Below are 26643 nucleotides of genomic sequence, written 5' to 3' on the forward strand. Positions count from 1 at the left end.
ATATCCAAGGATTATGCGACGTTTCTGAATAAGACCGGTATGAGGAAATTATTGATTGATCACTGGTATGATATCGATAAATTCTTGCGTTAATTCGGGAAACGGTAACTCATTAATAAACTTTTCCTGTGATGCCCCAAATTACTAATGAATTAATTGTTACATAATTAATTTCATTGAGTAATAATAATCCTCTCTGCACAGGCCACACAAACGCTTCACACCGCATGGCCGCTGCCACTCTAACCTGGTGGTCCCAGCGCGCACGACCCACGTGGAGTTCCAGGTCTCCGGCAGCCTCTGGAACTGCCGGTCTGCGGCCAACAAGGCAGAGTTCATCTCAGTCTATGCTACCCTCCAGTCCCTCGACTTCTTGGCGCTGCCGGAAACATGGATTACCACAGAAAACACTGCTACTCCTACTGCTCTCTCCTCATCTGACCACGTGTTCTCGCATACCCCGAGAGCATCTAGTCAGCGGGGTGGTGGCACTGGAATCCTCATCTCTCCCAAGTGGACATTCTCTCTTTCTCCCCTGACCCATCTGTCTATCTCCTCCTTTGAATTCCATGCTGTCACAGTCACTAGCCAATTCAAGCTTAACATCCTTATCATTTATCACCCTCCAGGTTCCCTTGGAGAGTTCATCAATGAGCTTGACACCATGATAAGTTCCTTTCCTGAGGATGGCTCACCCCTCACAATTCTGGGTGACTGTAACCTCCCTACGTCCACCTTTTGACTCATTTCTCTCTGCCTCCTTCTTTCCACTCCTCTCCTCTTTTGACCTCACCCCCTCACCGTCCCCCCCTACTCACAAGGCAGGCAATACGCTTGACCTCATCTTTACTAGATGCTGTTCTTCTACTAATCTCACTGCAACTCCCCTCCAAGTCTCCGACCACTACCTTGCATCCTTTTCCCTCTTGCTCTCCTATCTGGGAGCCCCGCCAACTCGCTGTTGGCGGGGCTCCCTGCCTGTGTCATTAAACCCCTACAACTCATCCAGAACGCCGCAGCCCGTCTGGTGTTCAACCTTCCCAAGTTCTCTCACGTCACCCCGCTCCTCCGCACACTCCACTGGCTTCCAGTTGAAGCTCGCATCTGCTACAAGACCATGGTGCTTGCCTATGGAGCAGTGAGGGGAACGGCACCTCCGTATCTTCAGGCTCTTATCAGTCCCAACACCCAAAGAAGAGCACTGCGTTCATCCACCTCTGGCCTGCTCGCCTCCCTACCTCTGCGGAAGCACAGTTCCCGCTCAGCCCAGTCAAAACTGTTCGCTGCTCTGGCACCCCAATGGTGGAACAAGCTCCCTCACGACGTCAGGACAGCGGAGTCAATCACCACCTGCCGGAGACACCTGAAACCCCACCTCTTTAAGGAATACCTGGGATAGGATAAAGTAATCCTTCTAACCCTCCCCCCCTACCCTCCCCCCCCAAAAAAGATATAAATGTACTATTGTAAAGTGGTTGTTCCACTGGATATCATAAGGTGAATGCACCAATTTGTAAGTCGCTCTGGATAAGAGCGTCTTCTAAATGACGTAAATGTAAATGTAAAATAATTAAATGTAGGAGATATTTATTCAATGAATAGCAGTCATCACATTAATGATAGTCAGGTCATGACAATGTCTCAACAACTAATGTGTCTGGTTGGTTATGTTTTTCACTTTGGATGTACAGTGGGGGGAAAAAGTATTTGATCCCCTGCTGATTTTGTACGTTTGCCCACTTACAAAGAAATGATCAGTCTATAATTTGAATGGTATGTTTATTTGAACAGTGAGAGATAGAATAACAACAAAAAAATCCAGAAAACCGCCTGTCAAAAATGTTATAAAATTATCTGCATTTTAATGAGGGAAATAAGTATTTGACCCCTCTGCAAAACATGACTTAGTACTTGGTGGAAAAACCCTTGTTGGCAATCACAGAGGTCAGACGTTTCTTGTAGTTGGCCACCAGGTTTGCACACATTTCAGGAGGGATTTTGTCCCACTCCTCTTTGCAGATCTTCTCCAAGTCATTAAGGTTTCGAGGCTGACGTTTGACAACTCGAACCTTCAGCTCTCTCCACAGATTTTCTATGGGATTCAGGTCTGGAGACTGGCTAGGCCACTCCAGGAACTTAATGTGCTTCTTCCTGAGCCACTCCTTTGTTGCCTTGGCCGTGTGTTTTGGGTCATTGTCATGCTGGAATACCCATCCACGACCCATTTTCAATGCCCTGGCTGAGGAAAGGAGGTTCTCACCCAAGATTTGACAGTACATGGCCCCGTCAAATGATGCGGTGAAGTTGTCCTGTCCCCTTAGCAGAAAAACACCCCCAAAGCATAATGTTTCCACCTCCATGTTTGACGGTGGAGATGGTGTTCTTGGGGTCATAGGCAGCATTCCTCCTCCTCCAAACACGGCAAGTTGAGTTGATGCCAAAGAGCTCCATTTTGGTCTCATCTGACCACAACACTTTCACCAGTTGTCCTCTGAATCATTCAGATGTTCATTGGCAAACTTCAGACGGGCATGTATATGAATTCTTGAGCAGGGGGACCTTGCGGGTGCTGCAGGGTTTCAGTCCTTCACGGCGTAGTGTGTGACCAATTGTTTTCTTGGTGACTATGGTACCAGCTGCCTTGAGATCATTGACAAGATCCTCCTGTGTAGTTCTGGGCTGATTCCTCACCGTTCTCATGATCATTGCAACCCCATGAGGTGAGATCTTGCATGGAGCCCCAGGCCGAGGGATTTTGACAGTTCTTTTGTGTTTCTTCCATTTGCGAATCATCGCACCAAATGTTGTCACCTTCTCACCAAGCTGCTTGGCGATGGTCTTGTAGCCCATTCCAGCCTTGTGTAGGTCTACAATCTTGTCCCTGACATCCTTGGAGAGCTCTTTGGTCTTGGCTATGGTGGAGAGTTTGGAATCTGATTGATTGATTGCTTCTGCGGACAGGTGTCTTTTTTACAGGTAACAAGCTGCGGTTAGGAGCACTCCCTTTAAGAGTGTGTACCTAATCGCAGCTCGTTGCCTGTATAAAAGACACCTGGGAGCCAGAAATCTTTCTGATTGAGAGGGGGTCAAATACTTATTTCCCTCATTAAAATGCAGATGAATTTATAACATTTTTAACATGAGTTTTTCTGGATATTTTTGTTGTTATTCTGTCTCTCACTGTTCAAATAAACCTTCCATTAAAATTATAGACTGATCCTTTCTTTATCAGTGGGCAAACATACAAAATCAGCAGGGGATCAAATATTTTTTTCCCCCACTGTACCAGAGTAAAAAGTATTATCAATGTGATGGATATGAATCAACAAGCATTTGTCTATGGTGTTTACCAAAGTAATGTATTTGCGTTGCCACATTTTATTGACAGAATGAATCCATTAAAATGTGTAGACTTTTACTGAACTAAATATAGAACCCCAGGTGTTCTTCAATTAACCAAAATTGGATCCATATCGAACCCTATATGGTGCCATTCATTAATTATTGCTACTACTACAAAATAATATTTATAGCATACTATAAACCGGGTGGTTCAAGCCTTGAGTGCTGATTGGCTGAAAGCCGTGGTATATCAGACCATATGCCATGAGTATGAACAAAAATGTATTTTTACTGTTCTAATTATTTACATTTACATTTAAGTCATTTAGCAGACGCTCTTATCCAGAGCGACTTACAAAATGGTGCATTCACCTTATGATATCCAGTGGAACAACCAATTTACAATAGTGCATCTAAATATTTTAAGGGGGGGGTTAGAAGGATTACTTTATCCTATCCTAGGTATTCCTTAAAGAGGTGGGGTTTCAGGTGTCTCCGGAAGGTGGTGATTGACTCCGCTGTCCTGGTGTCGTGAGGGAGCTTGTTCCACCATTGGGGTGCCAGAGCAGCGAACAGTTTTGACTGGGCTGAGCGGGAACTGTGCTTCCTCAGAGGTAGGGGGGCCAGCAGGCCAGTGGTGGATGAACGCAGTGCCCTTGTTTGGGTGTAGGGCCTGATCAGAGCCTGAAGGTATGGAGGTGCCGTTCCCTTCACAGCTCCGTAGGCAATCACCATGGTCTTGTAGCGGATGCGAGCTTCAACTGGAAGCCAGTGGAGAGAGCGGAGGAGCGGGGTGACGTGAGAGAACTTGGGAAGGTTGAACACCAGACGGGCTGCGGCGTTCTGGATGAGTTGTAGGGGTTTAATGGCACAGGCAGGGAGCCCAGCCAACAGCGAGTTGCAGTAATCCAGACGGGAGATGACAAGTGCCTGGATTAGGACCTGCGCCGCTTCCTGTGTGAGGCAGGGTCGTACTCTGCGAATGTTGTAGAGCATGAACCTACAGGATCGGGTCACCGCCTTGATGTTAGTGGAGAACGACAGGGTGTTGTCCAGGATCACGCCAAGGTTCTTAGCACTCTGGGAGGAGGACACAAGGGAGTTGTCAACCGTGATGGCGAGATCATGGAACGGGCAGTCCTTCCCTGGGAGGAAGAGCAGCTCCGTCTTGCCGAGGTTCAGCTTGAGCTGGTGATCCGTCATCCACACTGATATGTCTGACAGACATGCAGAGATGCGATTCGCCGCCTGGTTATCAGAAGGGGGAAAGGAGAAGATTAATTGTGTGTCGTCTGCATAGCAATGATAGGAGAGACCATGTGAGGATATGACAGAGCCAAGTGACTTGGTGTATAGCGAGAATAGGAGAGGGCCTAGAACAGAGCCCTGGGGGACACCAGTGGTGAGAGCGCATGGTGCGGAGACAGATTCTCGCCACGCCACCTGGTAGGAGCGACCTGTCAGGTAGGACGCAATCCAAGCGTGGGCCGCGCCGGAGATGCCCAACTCGGAGAGGGTGGAGAGGAGGATCTGATGGTTCACAGTATCAAAGGCAGCAGATAGGTCTAGAAGTATGAGAGCAGAGGAGAGAGAGTTAGCTTTAGCAGTGCAGAGAGCCTCCGTGACACAGAGAAGAGCAGTCTCAGTTGAATGCCCAGTCTTGAAACCTGACTGATTAGGATCAAGAAGGTCATTCTGAGAGCGATAGCAGGAGAGCTGGCCAAGGACGGCACGTTCAAGAGTTTTGGAGAGAAAAGAAAGAAGGGATACTGGTCTGTAGTTGTTGACATCGGAGGGATCGAGTGTAGGTTTTTTCAGAAGGGGTGCAACTCTCGCTCTCTTGAAGACAGAAGGGACGTAGCCAGCGGTCAAGGATGAGTTGATGAGCGAGGTGAGGAAGGGGAGAAGGTCTCCGGAAATGGTCTGGAGAAGAGAGGAGGGGATAGGGTCAAGTGGGCAGGTTGTTGGGTGGCCGGCCGTCACAAGACGCGAGATTTCATCTGGAGAGAGAGGGGAGAAAGAGGTCAAAGCACAGGGTAGGGCAGTGTGAGCAGGACCAGCGGTGTCGTTTGACTTAGCAAACGAGGATCGGATATCGTCAACCTTCTTTTCAAAATGGTTGACGAAGTCATCCGCAGAGAGGGAGGGGGGGGAGGAGGATTCAGGAGGGAGGAGAAGGTAGCAAAGAGCTTCCTAGGGTTAGAGGCAGATGCTTGGAATTTAGAGTGGTAGAAAGTGGCTTTAGCAGCAGAGACAGAAGAGGAGAATGTAGAGAGGAGTGAGTGAAAGGATGCCAGGTCCGCAGGGAGGCGAGTTTTCCTCCATTTCCGCTCGGCTGCCCGGAGCCCTGTTCTGTGAGCTCGTAGTGAGTCGTCGAGCCAAGGAGCAGGAGGGGAGGACCGAGCCGGCCTGGAGGATAGGGGACAGAGAAAATCAAAGGATGCAGAAAGGGAGGAGAGGAGGGTTGAGGAGGCAGAATCAGGAGATAGGTTGGAGAAGGTTTGAGCAGAGGGAAGAGATGATAGGATGGAAGAGGAGAGAGTAGCGGGAGAGAGAGAGCGAAGGTTGGGACGGCGCAATACCATCCGAGTAGGGGCAGAGTGAGAAGTGTTGGATGAGAGCAAGAGGGAAAAGGATACAAGGTAGTGGTCGGAGATTTGGAGGGGAGTTGCAATGAGATTAGTGGAAGAACAGCATCTAGTAAAGATGAGGTCAAACGATTTGCCTGCCTTGTGAGTAGGGGGGGAAGGTGAGAGGGTGAGGTCAAAAGAGGAGAGGAGTGGAAAGAAGGAGGCAGAGAGGAATGAGTCAAAGGTAGACGTGGGGAGGTTAAAGTCACCCAGAACTGTGAGAGGTGAGCCATTCTCAGGAAAGGAACTTATCAAGGCGTCAAGCTCATTGATGAACTCTCCAAGGGAACCTGGAGGGCGATAAATGATAAGGATGTTAAGCTTGAAAGGGCTGGTAACTGTGACAGCATGGAATTCAAATGAGGAGATAGACAGATGGGTCAGGGGAGAAAGAGAGAATGTCCACTTGGGAGAGATGAGGATTCCAGTGCCACCACCCCGCTGGCTCGATGCTCTAGGGGTATGCGAGAACACGTGGGCAGACGAAGAGAGAGCAGTAGGAGTAGCAGTGTTATCTGTGGTAATCTATGTTTCCGTCAGCGCCAGGAAGTCTAGGGACTGGAGGGTAGCATAGGCTGAGATGAACTCAGCCTTGTTGGCTGCAGACCGGCAGTTCCAGAGGCTGCCGGAGACCTGGAACTCCACGTGGGTCGTGCGCGCTGGGACCACCAGGTTGGAGTGGCAGCGGCCACGCGGTGTGAAGCGTTTGTGTGGCCTGTGCAGAGAGGAGAGAACAGGGATAGACAGACACATAGTTGACAAGCTACAGAAGTGTTGTTTCTTGTATTATTGTCTCCTGTGTCTTTAGACAACTGTTTCACTTTGATATCCTTTTTCTTCTGTCCTGATTTTCTCTTTCTTTTCTTCTGTTAACTAGATATTCTTTGTTGTTCTTCGTTAGCTAGCTAGCTTCTTCCAAAAGAGTCCCTAGCAACTGCTTAGCAACTGGTAAACAATTCAGCTAGCTAAGATAACTACAATTTTATGAAAAATAGTTATTTTTCAAAAGCCTATCTTCTTTGTTTGTTGCTTGTTTTTTCTCCTATTCAGTCTTGCAGTTTTCTTTAGCTTTTTTCCGATGTACTTCACTCTAAAAACCATGTAAATTTCAATATTTGTAGGAGCTCATTTTTCAGCTGCTGCTGCTCAAATTGGAGTTCCGGAACTATAATAAAATAATGGTATAATAATTATATTGGTAACCAGTTTATAAGAGCAATAGGGTACTTGGGATTTGTAGTATATGGCCAATATACCACACCCCCTCGTGCCTTATTGCTTAGTTATAGCATAAACATATTTAATAATTAACAAAAGAATACCTGTATAGTTTCAAGATTGTCATTATATGAAAACATTTAATCAGCAGCAGCCGAAAGAGTAGATCCTCTGCCTGATATAGTTGCTGTCAGACTCTGAGCGAAACAAATAGTGTTGACTTAAAATGATTAACTATTGAATCACCAAAACTTATTGTAAGATAATTGATCTGTTTGGGGTAATTGTTAATTGGGGGGGAAACGGTGAATTGAAGCGGCTGCACAATGTTGCACCAAGTTCGATGTATTAGTAGTCAGTTAACGTTAGGTAACTAGCTAACATACTGGTACATAATGCTGTAATGCTATGCTGTTCGTAAGGATAGCGTAGCCAACAAAATGTCAGCCAACATAACGTGTAAGGTAACTTATTTGAAAAGTCATTATTTTATTACATTGCTCAACATTTTCTTAACATTTGTCATAATTAGTTAAAGCAATGAATTTGTATCCGCTCTCGTCGGACTTCGGCTGCAAATTTTCCGCCATTTTCTTCAAATCTGAGAACTTTGAAGCCACACCCATTTTCTGAAGAATTGCATTATGGGACCTAAAAAGAACGGAATTAGTTTCCACTGCTTGTATACTTCATATTTTGGTGAATTTAGAATGACATCCGGGAACCTTTGGCATACTAACTATATCCATACTATGACCAATAAGCATACGATATACTCAATTCACGTCACAAATAGTGCAGTTAGTATGAGTATTCGAACACAGCTAAAGACATAATCGAAATGCCAAACACTGAGACAGCACAGAGGTGTCTGTTCAAAGTGCCTGTTGAACGTTCTCCGTCTTAATGTTGCTTTGGTTACATGCACAAGTGCCATTTGTTTACTCTAATTGTAATACAAACAAATTAAAACAGGATCTACTGCTGCTAACAGACAGTCACATTAAATGTACATAATTGTTCTGTAAATGACTGACCTGGGACCGGGACCTGTTCAGGAGGGGACAACGTTACAGAACGTTCATATGAAAATTTTTTGTCTAGAGTGAATCGTGTCAGGTTTACTTATTACATAGGATTATTATTTTCCCCCTAATAATAATAATACTAAGATTTCCAAATTTGCAGCATATAGTTTTTTCAATATGATGTTATGGGTCATTTTGAGGTCAGAATAATAAAAGAATGATCATAATGCAATAATCAATTCAATAATCCTGTGTCAATTATTTCGTTGATGAAGTGTGAGTGATTGCTGAAGGTAGGCAATGTTATTTTTCAACTAACATTTCATCTGCAGCAAATGGGGGCGAGACACTGGACGCGTTCCTCTGCCCAAGCGTTGCTGACGCCTGAGTATGTATTTTACCTATCAGCTAGCCACGTCATATGTTATAGCAATCTGTCAGTTGGTGGCACAGTCAATGACGTGGCACACATCGATTGGTTGATGCATGCAATGTCTGATGCGCTCAAGACAACTGGGAACTCCGAGAAAATACGAGATCCGACTGAGAAAATTTTGAATGGGCATCCAACTCTAAATTCTAAGTTGGAAACTCTGGCATCTTTCTAGCGCTCAAATTTTCCAACCTGAAGATCACTAACGTCATGATTTGAACTTGTTTTTTCCCCAAGTTCCCAGTTGTCTTGAAAGCACCATTACCAGGGGAACACGACCAAAATCAAATCATATACATGTTTATTGGTCGCATACACATATTTTGCAGAGGTTATTGTGGGTGTAGCTAAATGCTTGTGTTCCTAGCTCCAACAGTGCAGTAATATCTAACAATACACAACAATACACACAAATCTAAAAGTAAAAGACTGGAATTAAGAAATATATACATTTTGGGACGAGCAGTGTAGGAGTCTGGAGTTTATACATGTGTAAATATGATCCTTAACGATCCTCAAAGCACTTAATGATGACAGAAGTGAGTGCTACGGGGCGATAGTCATTTAGTTCAGTTACCTTCGCTTTCTTGGGTACAGGAACAATGGTGGACATTTGAAGCAAGTGGGGACAGCAGACTGGGATAGGGAGAGATTGAATATGTTTGTAAACACTCCGGCCAGCTGGTTTGCGCATGCTCTGAGGACGTGGCTAAGGATGCCGTCTGGGATGGCAGCTTTGCGAGGGTTAACACGCTTAAATGTCTAACTCACGTCGGCCATGGATAACGAGAGCTCACAGTCCTTGGGAGTGGCCAGTGACTTTTGCACTGTGTTATCCTCAAAGCGGGCAAAGAAGGTGTTACGTCTTGCTCCCAGACAAGCTTCAGTGTACGCGACGTGGCTGGTTTTCCCTTTGTAATCCATGAATGTCTGGAGTCACTACCTTCTGAGTGGTCAGGCTGGGGACAGTGACACTGGAGATGCGCGTTCATGAGAATTCTCTTTTTTTTTCAGCCTTTGAATGAATACAACGTCACCCGGTTGGAATATTATCGCTATTTTATGAGAAAAATAGCATAAAAATAGATTTTAAACACCGTTTGACATGCTTCGAAGTACAGTAATAGAATATTTCGACATTTTTTGTCACGAAATGCGCTTGCGCGTCACCCTTCGGATAGTGACCTGAACGCACGAACAAAACGGAGCTATTTGAATATAAACTATGGATTATTTGGAACCAAAACAACATTTGTTGTTGAAGTAGAAGTCCTGGGAGTGCATTCTGACGAAGAACAGCAAAGGTAATCCAATTTTTCTAATATAAATTCTGAGTTTAGTGAGCACCAAACTTGGTGGGTGTCAAATTAGCTAGCCGTGATGGCCGAGCTATCTACTCAGAATATAGCAAAATGTCTTTCTTTCGCCGAAAAGCTATTTTAAAATCTGACACCGCAATTGCATAAAGGAGTTCTGTATCTATAATTCTTAAAATAATTGTCACGTTTATCGTGAGTAATTTAGTAAATTCACCGGAAGTTTGCCTTGGGTATGCTAGTTCTGAACATCACATGCTAATGTAAAAGCTGTTTTTTGATATAAATATGAACTTGATTGAACAAAACATGCATGTATTGTATAACAATGTCCTAGGAGTGTCATCTGATGAAGATCATCAAAGGTTAGTGCTGCATTTAGCAGTGGTTTTGGTTTTTGTGACATATATGCTTGCTTTGAAAATGGCTGTGTGATTATTTTTGGCAGGGTACTCTCCTGACATAATCTAATGTTTTGCTTTCGCTGTAAAGCCTTTTTGAAATCAGACAATGTGGTTAGATTAACGAGAGTCTTGTCTTTAAAATGGTGTAAAATAGTCATATGTTTGAGAAATTGAAGTTATAGCATTTTTGAGGTATTTGTATTTCGCGCCACGCGATTCCACTGGCTGTTGACTAGGGTGGGACGCAAGCGTCCCACCTAGCCCATAGAAGTTAATAGGCTTGAGCAGTGCTTGCCACACTCCAAGCCTTTTATGCTGGTCCAAAGGCAACTCCATGACAGATCTCAGCCAGTGTTTCTTGGCTGTGCTCTCCTCTTCGGTCACACTTTATTTAGATAGTCCCGATTTTCCATCAGTAAATGCTCTACAGATGGTCATACTATCAACAAAAGAATACAGTATATGGCATTTGTCCAAAAGTGATTGATTATCTATTTTTTGTGTCACATGTTTATGCCCTTTTATGGACATCCTGTCTGGATGTTCTCACGCTATCGAGTGAGTGCTTTTGGGCAAAGCAAATGTTTGCAATAAAAATGTCCTGGTGATTATGTGTAGTGACCTTGTTGAACTGAAATAAAATGTGAAACAGTTGGGAAATGGTGTACTGAACTTATGGATCTGCTGTTTAGGGAGCTTGTATATGAAAATGTAATTTCCGGGTTAGATCTGCGTGAGTATAATTCATCTTACCTGTCCTGTGCCATGTCTAACACAGATAAACTACAGAAGACCTGTATCCTAGACCAATTCTAGGTGTATGGTGTCCTTCATGTCTGGGACACAATGACAAAACCATCTTAAGCCATTTTCTCCTGCGTTTCGCTTGGCTTAAGATAAGACTTGCCCTGAGTGGAACATCCCTGCCTGGGTACACATTGGAAGAGGAAGTCTGTGGGCGAGATGATTTGAAAGCCATAAGAATTTCTTCAGTGGTATATAGTCCAGACTCCAAAGTGACAATTTTAGGTTGTGCCAAATTCAATAGCTCAAATGCAACCAAAACTGTTTGTGCATGCTTTGGAAAATACAAACGAACTGAGGTCAACTATTTTGTGCCTGTCTTTAGCTTTAGGAGGGTAGATTATTTTAAAGTGCTTGATATGATGAAACAAGTACAGCAGTTTTTCCACCATCGTGAACATTTACAACGATGGGCTCTTCTGTCCTCAAGACATAACTTGGGTTTAAAGGCAAGAAGGAAAAGAAAACATGCGAAACCTGGAAAGCCCTGGAGATCCAGCGTGGAAGAGACATTGTCTGACTCACTGACAGCTTGTAGATGGGGATTTATAGACTGATGGGGGTGTTGGTTTACAATAGATCCTTCCCAAGGCCTTTTTCTTTAAGAAAGGAATTAAAGAATAATAATTTAAAAAATAAACTTAACCTCTATGGGCTAGGTGGGACGCTACTCAACAGCCAGTGTAATCCCATGGCGCGTTATTCAAATTCCTCAAAAATGCAAAAACTTCAATTTTTCAAACATATGATTTTTTACACCATTTTAAAGATAAGACTCTCGTTAATCTAACCACACTGTCCGATTTCAAAAAGGCTTTACAACGAAAGCAAAACATTAGATTATGTCAGCAGAGTACCCAGCCAGAAATAATCAGACACCCATTTTTCAAGCTAGCATATAATGTCACATAAACCCAAACCACAGCTAAATGTAGCACTAACCTTTGATGATCTTCATCAGATGACAACCCTAGGACATTATGTTATACAATACATTAATGTTTTGTTCAATCAAGTTCATATTTATATCAAAAACCAGCTTTTTACATTAGCATGTGACTAGCATGTGACTAGCATTCCCACCGAACACTGCCGGTGAATTTACTAAATTACTCACGATAAACGTTCACAAAAAGCATAACAATTATTTTAAGAATTATAGATACAGAACTCCTCTATGCACTCGATATGTCCGATTTTAAAATAGCTTTTCGGTGAAAGCACATTTTGCAATATTCTCAGTAGATAGCCCGGCATCACAGGGCTAGCTATTTAGACACCCAGCAAGTTTAGCACTCATCAAAGTCAGATTTACTATAAGAAAAATGTTATTACCTTTGCTGTCTTCGTCAGAATGCACTCCCAGGACTTCTACTTCAATAACAAATGTTGGTTTGGTTCAAAATAATCCATAGTTATATCCAAACAGCGGCGTTTTGTTCGTGCGTTCAAGACACTATCCGAAACGGTAAATAAGGGTGACGAGCATGGTGCAATTCGTGACAAAAAAAATCTAAATATTCCATTACCGTACTTCGAAGCATGTCAACCGCTGTTTAAAATCAATTTTTATGCCATTTTTCTCATAAAAAAGCGATAATATTCCGACCGGGAATCTGCATTTAGGTAAACAGACGAAAGAAAATAAAGCATTCGGTCGACTCAGGCACGCGCCTAAGCTGATAGTACTCTGATCGGCCACTTGCCAAAAGCGATAATGTGTTTCTGCCAGAGCCTGCCTCGATATCGTTCAGCTTTTTCCCGGGCTCTGAGAGCCTATGGGAGCCGTAGGAAGTGTCACGTTATTGCAAAGATCCTCAGTCTTCAATAAAAAGAGCCAAGATGAAAGACAATTTGTCAGACAGGCCACTTCCTGCATGGAATCTTCTCAGGTTTTGGCCTGCCATATGAGTTCTGTTATACTCACAGACACCATTCAAACAGTTTTAGAATCTTTAGGGTGTTTTCTATCCAAAGCCAATAATTATATGCATATTCTAGTTTCTGGGCAGGAGTAGTAACCAGATTAAATCGGGTACGTTTTTTATCCGGCCGTGTCAATACTGCCCCCTAGCCCTAACAGGATAAGGTATAGTTTCATAATGCATAGTACACTTTTTGATAATTGTAACATGTAGGCATTTATGTATTAACATTTTAGACGAAAATAAAAGGGTTTTAAAAAGAAAATTGTATTTACCTTCAATGAAATATCAGGCTCTCTCTGTCTCTCCCCAAGGTTGTGTGTGTGTGCGTGCGTGCGTGCGTGCGTGCGTGCGTGCGTGCGTGAGGCAAGGTGTTAGGTCACAAGCTATGGGTTTACACACAGAGGAAAATACTCAAGGACTTTCGTCGTAATATTTTGAAGGAAAAAATAAAGGGTTTTAAAAAGAAGCATGTATTTACATTCATGGAATTATATATCTCTTCCTCTGGCCTTCTGTCTCTTGTCCTCGGGCCCTCTGGCTGCATGGTAGGTGTCAAGTTACGAGCTGTGGGTTGACACAGAGAGAGAGAGAACCCTGATCAAGGAGCAAAAGCCTTATTTTCAATGAATACATAATACCAGTCTTTCCTACAACAAAATGACTATACATATAATAATATCTATGATTTATATACATTTTTTGTAAAAAAAAACAGAGGTATAGTTTAATATTGTATAGTAAACTTTTAATAATATGTATATGTTTAAAGGTCTGTACTAAATATTTAGAATTCAATTAAGGGGTTTAAAAATGTATTTACCTTCATAGAATTAAATCTTTGTCTGTCTTCCCGATCTGTTTCTCTCTACACAGGAGAAAGTAGTTCGTAGGGATGTGTGTGTCTTTCAAAACAACTGTCCAGGGGACCTCCGAGGATGTCCGGACCTCCGGCCCCCCAAACAGTTGTGACCATCCGGGGCGTCCAGATCTCTGTCTCTCACCACAGCAGGTTGGCCCTTACACAGTAGGTTATGTACATAAGGGTACCCCCAAATAACTTGTTTTTTTCCCCTGAGGATGTCCGTTGCGGATGTCCGGGGTGTCCAAGAATGGAATGTACTTTGTATGTCTCTGTCAATCACACCCTCCTCTTTGAAATGGTTATTGTATTATTATTTTTAAAGATGGGCCCATTTCAATGCTGACCTAAACAGATCCCCTGAATAACCTTTTACTGCAGTGGGTTAAATCAGGGGCACACAGTGTTTCTTGATGGTCTAAACCAAATATATTGTGAAACAAAAGTATACACCTCACACAAATGTTCAGGGGCTTAAAAAAGAAGACAACAGTAACATGTCATATATAGTTTAAATTATTCATTTTTGAGTTTTCATCACAATATGACACTTTAAATACTTCACAGAAGACTGAAATGTAACAAAACACATATTGTGTTTATTGAGATGTTCACTAAGATGCTCAGTTGGTCAATATTCCCCTCCAGTGATTCCCCAAAATCATGTCAACATGGGCCCCAAAAATGGAGCAGATATACCAAACTATCTTTATAGACATTTATCCAGAACAAGGCCTAGGAGGCCCCTATTCTGTCCAAAAATCTTTACAAAATGTCACATTTTAAGCATCTTTATTTTTATGCATATTTTTTGGACCAAATTCACATTCTTTAGTGTAGACAATAATGTTTTTCATGAGTGTTTGAGATTAGGTCCTGAATGGTCAAAAACCTCTTCAAATAGAAGTATGTTTGTAGCACAAAATATCTTACAGGTAGGCCTTATTTCACACTCTCATCTCACAAGCTGACAGGCTCCCAGAGGCAGGGCCATAAAAAGGCCCCAGCTCACTCAACTGCCCCTCCCCTCTCCAACAGCCATCAGCCCAGAAAAGCATGAAGACAGAACATCTTAAAGATAATCTAGGAATCCATTCTTCCTCATGGAACATTTTGAAGGTGAGTTGAAAATTCTATATGGTGTGTGTGTGTGTATATAGATATTATTTAAGAATGATATGTATTAAAAATTAAGGCTATTTATCCATTGAGCAGTAGCCATTGTTTTTGTTCACACTGTTTGCAGACAATAGCTTCTACCCTCTTAGATTCTATTTGAGCCTCTTATTATATCAAAACCTCTCCGACTAGAAACTATGATTGGAAAGTATGATTAGAAACTATGGCCAGCTACAGTTGAAGTCAGAAGTTTACATACACCTTAGCCAAATACATTTAAACTCAGTTTTTCACAATTCCTGACATTTAATCTTAGTAAAAATTCCTTGCCTTAAGTCAGTTAGGATCACCACTTTAATTTAAGAATGTGAAATTTCAGAATAATAGTAGAGAGAATGATTTATTTCAGCTTTTATTTCTTTCATCACATTCCCAGTGGGTCAGAAGATTACATACACTCAATTAGTATTTGGTAGCATCGCCTTCAAATTGTTTAACTTGGGTCAAATGTTTCAGGTAGCCTTCCACAAGCTTCCTACACTAAGTTGGGTGAATTTTGGCCCATTCCTCCTCACAGAGCTGGTGTAACTGAGTCAGGTTTGTAGGCCTCCTTGCTCGTACATGCACCGAGCTTCCAATGGCTGGAGCCAATCAACATGGTAAATTAAAAAGACCCAAATAAAACGTATGTGAAAAGATGTGGTCAAAATAAAGCTTTACTGTTTTTTCCTTGTTGTTTTTTTGTTACAACAACCATGTCTTCCTAACATTTGCCATAACTAGTAAGGCTTACATCCTGAATGTATATGGGCTACCAAATATGCACCTGGGCACACATGGGAAGGGTGGGACCACATGCACTTCTAAGTAATTGAGCCAAGAACATAATTTCTATATTGTAATTAAAATCATTGACCCTTGAGAGAACACATGACCAAAGCAAGGCATGACCCATATAGAATTAAAACATTTTTAATACGAAATATAATCTAATAAACCAAAGACATGAAAATTGTCTCCAACATTGTATATAGCTATGTATAAAACTTTCATATTGGCAGTAAGGTCATTTGAGAATAACAATAGACAATAGTTATTGTGGGAGGTTTAGGGATAAATATAGTGAAGGATCATGAATGTTAAAGATTTGTTCACAGTATGGATTTTGAAAGAGGGGGATTAGAACCACAAAGTAATAGTGGTAAGAAAGATCATAAAGATAATTTCATATTTTTTATTAAATTATTTATTTAACCGTTATTTAACCAGGTAGGCCAGTTGAGAACAAGTTCTCATTTACAACTGCGACCTGGCCAAGATAAAGCAAAGCAGTGCGACAAAAACAACACAGAGTTACACATAAACAAACGCACAGTCAATAACACAATAGTGTGCAAATGTAGAAGAGTAGGGAGGTAAGGCAATAAATAGGCCATAGAGGTGAAATAATTACAATTTAGCATTAATACTGGAGTGATAGATGTGCAGATGATGATGTGCAAGTAGAGATACTGGGGTGGAAAAGAGCAATAGGGTAAGTAATAATATGGGGATGATGTAGTTGGGTGTGCTATTTACAGATTGGCTGTGTACAGTGATCGGTAAGCTGCTCCGAGGAGATATAAGGCTTCAGTGATTTTTTTTGTTTGTTTTGCAATTCGTTCCAGTCATTGGTAGCAGAGAGGAAGTTTGGGATTTGGGGATGACCAGTGAAATATACCTGCTGGAGCGCGTGCTACGGGTGGGTGTTGCTATGGTGACCAGTGAGCTAAGATAAGGCGGGGCTTTACCTAGCAAACACTTATAGATGACCTGGAGCCAGTGGGTTTGGCGACGAATATGTATTGAGGGCCAGCCAACGAGAGCATACAGGTCGCAGTGGTGGGTAGTATATGAGGCTTTGGTGACAAAACGGATGGCAATGTGATAGACTACATCCAGTTTGCTGAGTAGAGTGTTGGAGGCTATTTTGTAAATGATATCACCAAAGTCAAAGATCAGTTGGATAGTCAGTTTTACAAGGGTATGTTTGGCAGCATGAGTGAAGGAGGCTTTGTTGCGACATAGGAAGCCGATTCTAGATTTAATTTTGGATTGGAGATGCTTAATGTGAGTCTGGAAGGAGAGTTTACAGTCGTCCACATATTCTAAGTCAGAACCGTCCAGAGTAGTGATGCTAGTCAGACGGGAGGGTGTGGGCAGCAATCAGTTGAAGAGCATGCACTTAGTTTTAATAGCATTTAAAAGCAGTTGGAGGCCACGGAAAGAGGGTTGTATGGCATTGAAGCTCGTTTGGAGGTTTGTTAGCACAGTGTCCAAAGAAGGACAAGATGTATACAGAATGGTGTTGTCTGCGTAGAGGTGGATCAGAGAATCACCAGCAGCAAGAGCGACATCATTGATATATACAGAGAAAAGAGTCGGCCTGAGAATTGAACCCTGTGGCACACCCATAGAGACTGCCAGAGGTCCGGACAACAGGCCCTCCGATTTGACACACTGAACTCTGTCTGAGAAGTAGTTGGTGAAACAGGCGAGGCAGTCATTTGAGAAGCCAAGGCTATTGAGTCTGCCGATAAGAATGCGGTGATTGACAGAGTCGAAAGCCTTGGCCAGGTCGATGAAGATGGCTGCACAGTACTGTCTTTTATCGATGGCGGTTATGATATCGTTTAGGACCTTGAGCGTGGCTGAGGTGCACCCATGACCAGCTCAGAAACCAGATTGCATAGTGGAGAAGGTACGGTGGGATTCAAAATGGTCGGTGATCTGTTTGTTAACTTGGCTTTCAAAGATTTTAGAAAGGCAGGGCAGGATGGATATAGGTCTATAACAGTTTGGGTCTAGAGTGTCTCCCCCTTTGAAGAGGGGGATAAACGCAGCAGCTTTCCAATATTTGGGGATCTCAGACGATATGAAAGAGAGGTGAACAGGCTAGTAATAGTGGTTGCAACAATTTTGGTGGATAATTTTAGAAAGAGAGGGTCCAGATTGTCTAGCCCAGCTGATTTGTAGGGATCCAGATTTTGCAGCTCTTTCAGAACATCAGCTGTTTGTATTTGGGTGAAGGAGAAGTGGGGGGGGGGGGGGGGGCTTGGGCAAATTGCTGCAGGGGGTGCTGAGATGTTGGCCGGGGTAGAGGTAGCCAGGTGGAAAGCATGGCCAGCCGTAGAAAAATGCTTATTGAAACTATCGGTTATCATATATTTGTCGGTGGTGACAGTGTTTCCTATCCTCAGTGCAGTGGGCAGCTGGGAGGAGGTGCTCTTATTATCCATGGACTTTACAGTGTCCCAAAACTTCTTGGAATTAGTGCTACAGGATGCAAATTTCTGTTTGAAAAAGCAAGCCTTAGCTTTCCTAACTGATATTGGTTCCTGACTTTCCTGAAAAGTTGCATGGCGCGGGGGCTATTCAATGATAATGCAGGACGCCACTTTTCATTTTCCATTTGTTTTGTCTTGTCTTCCATCACACCTGGTTCCAATTCCATCAATTACATGTGTATTTAACCCTCTGCCCCCCCCCCCCCCCCCTCCCCATGTCCTTGTCCGTAATTGTTTCTTGTAGTGCTTGTGCACGGTATGCTGGTTTACCGGGTTTTGTTTGACCCATTTCATGTATTGTTCTGTTGACGGTGGTTTATGTTTATTAAACGACACCTTTGTAAATCTGTTTTCGCTCTCCTGCGCCTGACTTCTGTGCTGCCAGTACGCACCTCATTACATTAGTTCTACATTTTTGGAACGGGGCATGCTTATTTAAGATGGTGAGGAAAGCACTTTTGAAGAGCAACCAGGCATCCTCTACTGACGGGATGAGGTCAATATCCTTCCAGGATACCCGGGGCCAAGTCGATTAGAAAGGCCTGCTCGCTGAAGTGTTTTCGGGAACGTTTGACAGTGATTAGGGGTGGCCGTTTGACCGCGGATCCATTATGCACGGAGGCAATAAGGCAGTGATCGCTGAGATCCTGGTTGAAGACAGCAGAGGTGTATTTAGAGGGCAAGTTGGTCAGGATGATATCTAAGAGTGTGCCCATGGTTACGGATTTAGGGTTGTACCTGGTAGGTTCCTTGATAATTTGTGTGAGATTGAGGGCATCTAGCTTAGATTGTAGGACGGCCGGGGTGTTAAGCATGTCCCAGTTTAGGTCACCTAACAGTACGAACTCTGAAGATGGATGGGGGGGGCAATCAATTCACATATGGTGTCCAGTGCACAGCTGGGGGCTGCGGGGGGTCTATAACAAACAGCAACAGTGAGAGACTTGTTTCTGGAAAGGTGGATTTTTAAAAGTAGAAGCTTGAATTGTTTGGGCACAGACCTGGATAGTATGACAGAACTCTGCAGGCTATCTCTGCAGTACATTGCAACTCCACCCCCTTTGGCAGTTCTATCTTGTCGGAACATTTTATAGACTTAATTAGAATTCAAGGTAAGTTCACTGTTATGGGTTAACTTTGTGTTCAAATTAGAACTGTTGCACAACATTACAGCTAGCTAGCATTGCAGTGTTGGCGTACTGTTACTGCACAATTTGCTTAGTCAGATGCTAATGTGAGCACCTAGCTAGAGCTAATTAGCTAGCTAGCTACAGTAATATTACGTTTTACCACTTTTAGTGGTTTATGGACAGTATGTACGCCCGGTAGATCGGTGCATCGCCTGTTTTACATTTTCAACCGAGCAGTATTAGCTATTATCAGTAGCTAACGGACTTTACTGACTACTGCCAGCAGGTTAGTCAGTGCAACATATATTTTACTCTGAAAAGCGAGCTGTTAGCAGACAGTTAGCGGCAGTTGGTCTGTGCTACATGTGTGTTTCACTCAAGTTTAGAGCTATTAGACAGTTTTTAGCTGCAGTTTGGTCGGTGCGACATGGGCATTTTACTCTGAACAGAGCTGATGGACAGTTTTAGCGCAGTTTGGTCGGTGCAACACGTGCGTTTTACTCTGAACTTCAGAGCTTGACAATTTTTAGCTGCTGTTTGATCGGTAAGACGCATGCGTTTTACTCTGAAAAGAGAGCTGTTAGCAGACAGTTAGTGGCAGTTGGTCTGTGCTACATGTGTGTTTCACTCAAGTTTTGAGCTATTAGACAGTTTTTAGCTGCAGTTTGGTCAGTGCAACACCTGCGTTTTACTCTGAACTTTAGAGCGAGACAATTTTTAGGTGCTGTTTGGTCGGTAAGACGTATGCGTTTTACTCTGAAAAGAGAGCTGTTAGTAGACAGTATTTAGTGGCAGGCAGATCGATACAACACGTGTTTTACTCTAAACAGAGCACTGCTCTCTTGTAATTTGTGAATATTTGTGTTAATGTGATTTAAATTAACTTTTTCTTGTCATCAAGGATGCAGGCTGTACACGTGAAATACAGGGATTGTCAGAAGTACATTTGTTATGAGGGGCAACTGACCTTCAAATCCTTTTTGGATTATGGTGAGTGAAAAGTTTCCAATTTCATACAATATCCTATGGAACAACATACTTATACTGACACACTTTAAATATACTTACTTTATATTTACTGTCAAATTGATTTTTGATTTCCATGCTGATAATGAATACAAAGCAAACTTGCGCCTCCCCAAATCACAGATCAGTCAAAGATTGGTTTATGTTTTGGGAGTTGCCTAATTATGCTCATCTGTAGCTGCGCTCATTGTCTTTGCCGGTCATTAATGGTTTTAAAGAATAAGTGATACTAACATTTGTATGCCGCTACAATCTCAGTGTTGATAGCTATCTGTGGTGTAATGCTGTAATACTCAGACTGCTGTTATAATAATTCAGTACGTGGCAGTAGTTGACAGGCTGTAGACTGCATATCATTGGAATTGACGTGGAAAGGAGCACTAAGTTCATTTTGGGGTTACGATTTTCACGTAAAGATGACCTCTTGATTTCTGTCTTCTGTTCTGGTTTTTCTCAAAAAAATACACAACATATTTAATCAATAAGGTTGTGCAATCTTATTTTGTCTTCACAGTTGCCAATAAATTTGACATTCCAACCTTGGACTTAAAAGTCTATGATGAATCGAAGACTGAAGTTGATGAGGTGTTTGAGAAACAAGACCTTGGTGTGCTGGGAGATTTGTTTACCCCAAGACACAAATCCTGATGGTGAGTTGCTTATTAGCTTAGAGCTTCACTTCCCCCATACAGTCCAGGCTAGCCTAACACATGTTCTGAATATGTGAGACAAGCAGATATATCTGCTGATTTCTTTTCTCATTTTAATATTTTAAAATGATCTTTGTTTCTGTGCTCACCTCTCCCACCCCTTTTAGGACAGTAGTGGGCCCAATCAATTCAAAATGTTACATTTTTGCATTCCGCTTGTCATTAACAAAAGTCCTCTAATCATGATAATGGATGTTTCCACTTAATTGTGTTATAATTACAGTGTTAATCACACCAGTTAAATGTTAACATGATTGCTAGATTCGTTGAGCTCCTCTGCAATCAGCTCCTTATCAAAATACAGTAGAGACAATGAGGGGGACTCCAATGACACCATTATATTGCAGCCGAGTCCTGCTACAAGAAAGACAGCTGAGGATAATTGTCTATCTCATGTAAGTACTGCAAATTTCCAGTTTAAACAAATGCCACACTTGAAGATTGAGTGATAAAGGACATCAATGAAAGTTGTGAAAGGGTGAACATGGTGTGTTTTATTATACTTGCTATTTCATTGCTGTTTTAAAAGTGTTAGTGTGTTCCTTTTTTAAATTACTCCAACTTAGATGATTGAAGACATTCTGAAGAACAAACCTGGAGGAGAGAGGATCATGAATGAGTATGCTCGGACAAAAATCCTAACAGATAGCAGAAGACGTGATATGGTCAAGATATTGGTTGCACAAATGACAAGTGAACATGGGTATATGTTATATACTCATTACATACCTTACCACCTAACACAATTTTTTTGCAGAAGTTGTGATTTACACATCAATACTTTTGTTTGGATCTCAAACAGTAAAGTGTGTGTGTGTGTGTCTAGGACAAGTCCTTCAAGGCATGTTAAAGAGGACTACGCAAAGGGCATCATTGCCTTGTTCCCATACCTGGCCGATCCTAGGAGCAAGTTTGGTTATGTAAGTACATTAAAACGAAGTCTAACCTTTTTAACTCTCTGGGACTCTTACACCTTACAATTTTTCCAGAATGACAATTTTTCCAGAATGTCAATATTTAAATTGTTGTTTTACTGTTGGGTGATGTTTTTATTTAAACTATAGATCTGTTAACATGTCTGTATGCCCACCATCTCTGCCATCTATCCTAAGCTCAACTCTGGTGGTATAAAAGCCCAGTTAACTTTTGCACTGCGAGGGTCAGACCTGTTGAATGAGCAAATCTTCATCTATGGGCGCATCTGTAGTTTTAAGGATAAAAATGAATTTGAAGATATTTTAACCTGCTCACTCAAACTGAATTATACTTTACTTTAGGAGCATTATTACAATGCAGAAGATGGGAGTGGATATCTAGCATGGAGACTGAAATCAGAGGGACGACAGAAGACCATTTGATTGTAGTTAGTCTCATTCATGACACATGACCAGAGAATAATTGTACGTGAACAATTGTATAAGCAAGTGTTTCTTAGTCTCTTTTACTCTTTCAGTATTTCTTAGTATTAATTATGTTTCTGAGTCAAATAAATCCTACTTTTCATCTGGTGACATAACTGCATGCATGGTCATCCTTGCAGAGTTTCCGAACCTTGTTTTTTATATCTTATGACGCAATATTGTATACTTGTATAGAGCAGACAAACCCAGTAATCTGTAAAAGTTTCACCGTGTTACAGGTGGTCCAAAAGCTGATAGAGACCCCTTCAGAGAGGAAAACTGTCCAACAACAGAAAGCCTGTGTTGTGAGGCCATTGCACTGAAGAATACAGCTGGTGAAGCAATTGTAAAGGAGAAGATGAAGCAGACGTTCGCCTATCGCCAAAAGATGGTTCATGACCCGGTGAAGTCCTCTGAAATATTCACAGCTGTTCCAAGACATAGCAGGAATGGTATGTGGATCTTCGACTGCCTTGCCTTGAAACTGTCAGGACAATTGTTTTCTGTTCTACAACAGTCTGATTAGGGCTGTGATATATTACATGACGATAGTGCCATACCATAATGTTTACTGTTCTGTCTTGACTTATTCCATCTTGTCTGCAGATTGAGCAAGATTTTAGTCTGATGTTTGGTGATGCAACCTCTGCAAAGTTCCTGGAGAAGTGGCCTACTCTCTACAAGCAGAAAGTCATTGACCAAAGCCGGGGCTTTACATAGACAGATGACCTGCAAGACCTGGTTCAAAATGCTGAATCCACAACAGAAGTGGAAAATGGTATGCTGGAATAAAATGATTATACTAATGGAAGGGAGCATTGTTTCTGAAAGCAAAAGGGAATGATGTAACTTTCAGTGAAAATGTGTACTTTCAGGATGGGACAGTGACATGTCCCCCACTTTGGTCTTTGTCCACCTTCTGCCACCGTCACCTCATGGCCGCAAGACACCAGGAAAAATCTCAGCCAGACATGCCAGTGACCACATTGTGAAGTTTATCAAGGTGAGGTTACAGTTGACTGTTCTGTTCCCATTCCTAATCCTAATAACTACTTTTAAGATTATGGACAAATCATGGTAAGATCATGTGTAGCTGTAATTTACATTTTCACAAACTGTTTGCGAACCTTGATTCATTTTAATAGCACACTAATGAAGTTCTTGTGGCACAGACTGGGACCAGCATCCAGGGGCATCTGGAAAGCGTCATGGAAAGCCTTCAACCCTATCAGCTTGCTGTGGGGACCCAGAGGAGTGGGATTCACAAGTACTTCATTGTGATTGACAAACATGCAATACCTTGTAAGTCACCAGACCCTCTTGCCTGTTTTGATGAGCTAATTTTGTCTTTGTTACCTCATACAACCAGGATCTGGTTAATGTGTACAACTTCTTGCAAACCACAATTTATGAAATTGATGTTGATACCACTAAGGTTAATCCTATGGTTGCAGAGTTGAGGGCTCGGATGCTGCATTGAGTTACTAAAAGTTTTGAAGTTGCAAAGGGTTAAAACGCAGCATAGGAAATAACCTTTTTCATTTCACACAAACCTTTTCATATCATTCATCTAAAATGTTGTATTTTGCTTGCAAAAGCCCCCAGGCAAATGCTAATTCCTTGACAAAACACTTTGTCCACAGACTTTGTCCAGGAAAGACATTTCGTCTTAAATGCGGTTAGGCTGGTTGTTCACAAGTTTATGGCACTTTTTCTGGGTTCAGAAAGCATCTTATAAAGCACATGAACCTTGTTCTGATCATGAAGGCCCCTCTACAGCTGAATATAGCAGTCATTTTGATGACTTGCCATCAACAAGTTCCCCTTCTGACTCAGTCCTTGTCAATAAGAGTCTTGCGCTGCAACCATAGCTGAATTTAAAGTGCCAGGTGTAGGTGAAACAACCAGTAACTCTTTGGTAATTTCCATGCAAGAGATAATTGATGATATTCATAGTCAAGCTAAAGAATCTGTGAAGAAGTGTGTCTATACAGGAGCCTATTAAAAGTGACATTGAGTGTAAAATTGATCAGTGTTTTCAAAAAATTGAAAATCCTTTTGGTGTATTAAATTCTGAAAGTAAGAGAAGGCAGTATTTTATAGAAAAGTGGGGAAGGGTAGACCCAGTGAATACGTTCTTGGTACAAGATCTGATACTCAACGCAATCGGACTACTGGAGGCTATGATCCATTTTGTTGTTTCTAATACATTTGTTTACATGCCAATTTTGAAAACATTACAGTTTATTTTCAAACACCCTAATAAAAAGGAGATGATGCAGACCTGATTCCAGTTCAAGAAAACTTTGACTTATGTGATGGAGATCTGTTCAAGAGCCATGCTCTATTTTCAAAACAGAAGCATGCAATTCAGATACAGCTTTTCTATGATTTTGAAACTGCAAATCCTCTTGGATCAAAACAGGGAATACATAAGTTTCACCTTACGGAATTTTCCTCCAAAGTTCAAGTCATTTCTGCTTAATATTCATTTGGTTGCTTTATTTCATGCCCAATACGTTTAAACATATGGCTTTTCTAAAATACTTGATCCAATTGTGCAGGATATTAAAGTACTTGAGAGGGATGGAATTATGGTCCCCTTGTATGATCAACCAGTGTATGGAACTATTGTCCAAGTTACAGGTGACAACCTTGGTCTTCACTGTTTATTTGTTTTTGTTGAATCATTCAGTGCCAGATATTGTTGCCTCTTTTGCCTTGCTGAGAAAGAGGACTTTCAGACTGAATTTGATGAAGATTCACCCTAGATAGTTATGCCAACTCGAGCACTTCATGCAATGGCAGACATTTAACACCAACAGAGTAATGATCGGTCCGGGTAAAATGCTATCTTTAAATATGGTGGACTGGGGCTGTAAGATGGCTGAGATTCTTCAGGTACCAATTGACACCATGGTTTTAAATGTTAAATGGGCCAAACACCATGGAAATATGTATCGTTTAGTTTGTCTTAAAGTCATTGTGAGATGCCAGTTTTTCAGAAAATCCACCATGTTGTTACTGTTTACTTTTGCCCTACAAACAATATATATTGATGAGCATTTTAATGCATATAGAGTTGGGTGTACAACAGAGGGATCTTATGTAGTTGATGTTAAAGAGCTTTTCTGTCTCAAAGCATTTGATATACAGATGTCTTACAGTTATGATTCAAGTTTGTTTATTGTCCCATACTGTTTCCTGTGACTCTAAAAACTGCACAGTAAGCTCTTTAAAACCAAGATGTATTGTATTGCAATATTGGCTTTTTTATTTACTTCTAATAAAGGTGGGACAGATATCAAAATGTAATTTTACAGAGGCCACAATTTTATCATCAGTGTTTTTGATATGAGATGCCAGTTTCATAAAATCCTCCATGTCATTGTTAAATGATTGAATTGCAATATTGAGCCTTTTTATCTACATGTATTAAAGTGAACAGAGGCCAACATTTCATTTTAGTCCACATTTGTATTTTATCAGTATGTTGATGTATGTATTGCAAATGTCTTACATTTAAGAATAAAGTGATTTGTTAAATACTGACTTCTGATTTATTGATGTTGTACAAATGCAACTCTTGACTGATAATATTCAATTCTATATTGAGTGAATTGGCAGTAGAGTTGTTTCTATGTTACTCTAAATAGAGTAAATTACAGTTTGTAAAGTTAAATATAAACACTGAATAGAGTATAAATAACTCTGAAAATTGATCTCTGCAGCAAGAGTAATTTTTACACTATTTAGACTGGGACCAAATGTTATCTTTTGTAGAGTATAATTGTATTCTATTCGAGTAAAATGTACTCAGATAAATTTACTGTATGGAGGGGGTGGAGACAATCACAAAGACATGTGAAACAGATCAGGGTGTGACAGAATAGGCTAATGAGCCAGTCGGAAAAAACAGAGCTTGCATGTAAAAGTCACGAGTCAGTATGTTGTTACGCCAGTGCCACAG

General features: G+C 41.7%; 1 long non-coding RNA gene across 1 annotated transcript; it reads left to right on the plus strand.

Moving 5' to 3' along the window:
- The first annotated feature begins 19865 nt into the window (after positions 1–19865).
- LOC123729022 (uncharacterized) lies at positions 19866–26148 on the plus strand. The gene is made up of 8 exons (XR_006760773.1): positions 19866–20527; positions 21078–21668; positions 21840–21976; positions 22100–22193; positions 22551–23125; positions 23280–23451; positions 23549–23676; positions 23846–26148. It is a non-coding gene; the product is annotated as an uncharacterized lncRNA (long non-coding RNA).
- Positions 26149–26643: the final 495 nt, after the last annotated feature.

The sequence above is a fragment of the Salmo salar genome, chromosome ssa19 (genome assembly GCF_905237065.1).
Source record: "Salmo salar chromosome ssa19, Ssal_v3.1, whole genome shotgun sequence".
Classification (NCBI taxonomy): Eukaryota; Metazoa; Chordata; class Actinopteri; order Salmoniformes; family Salmonidae; genus Salmo; species Salmo salar.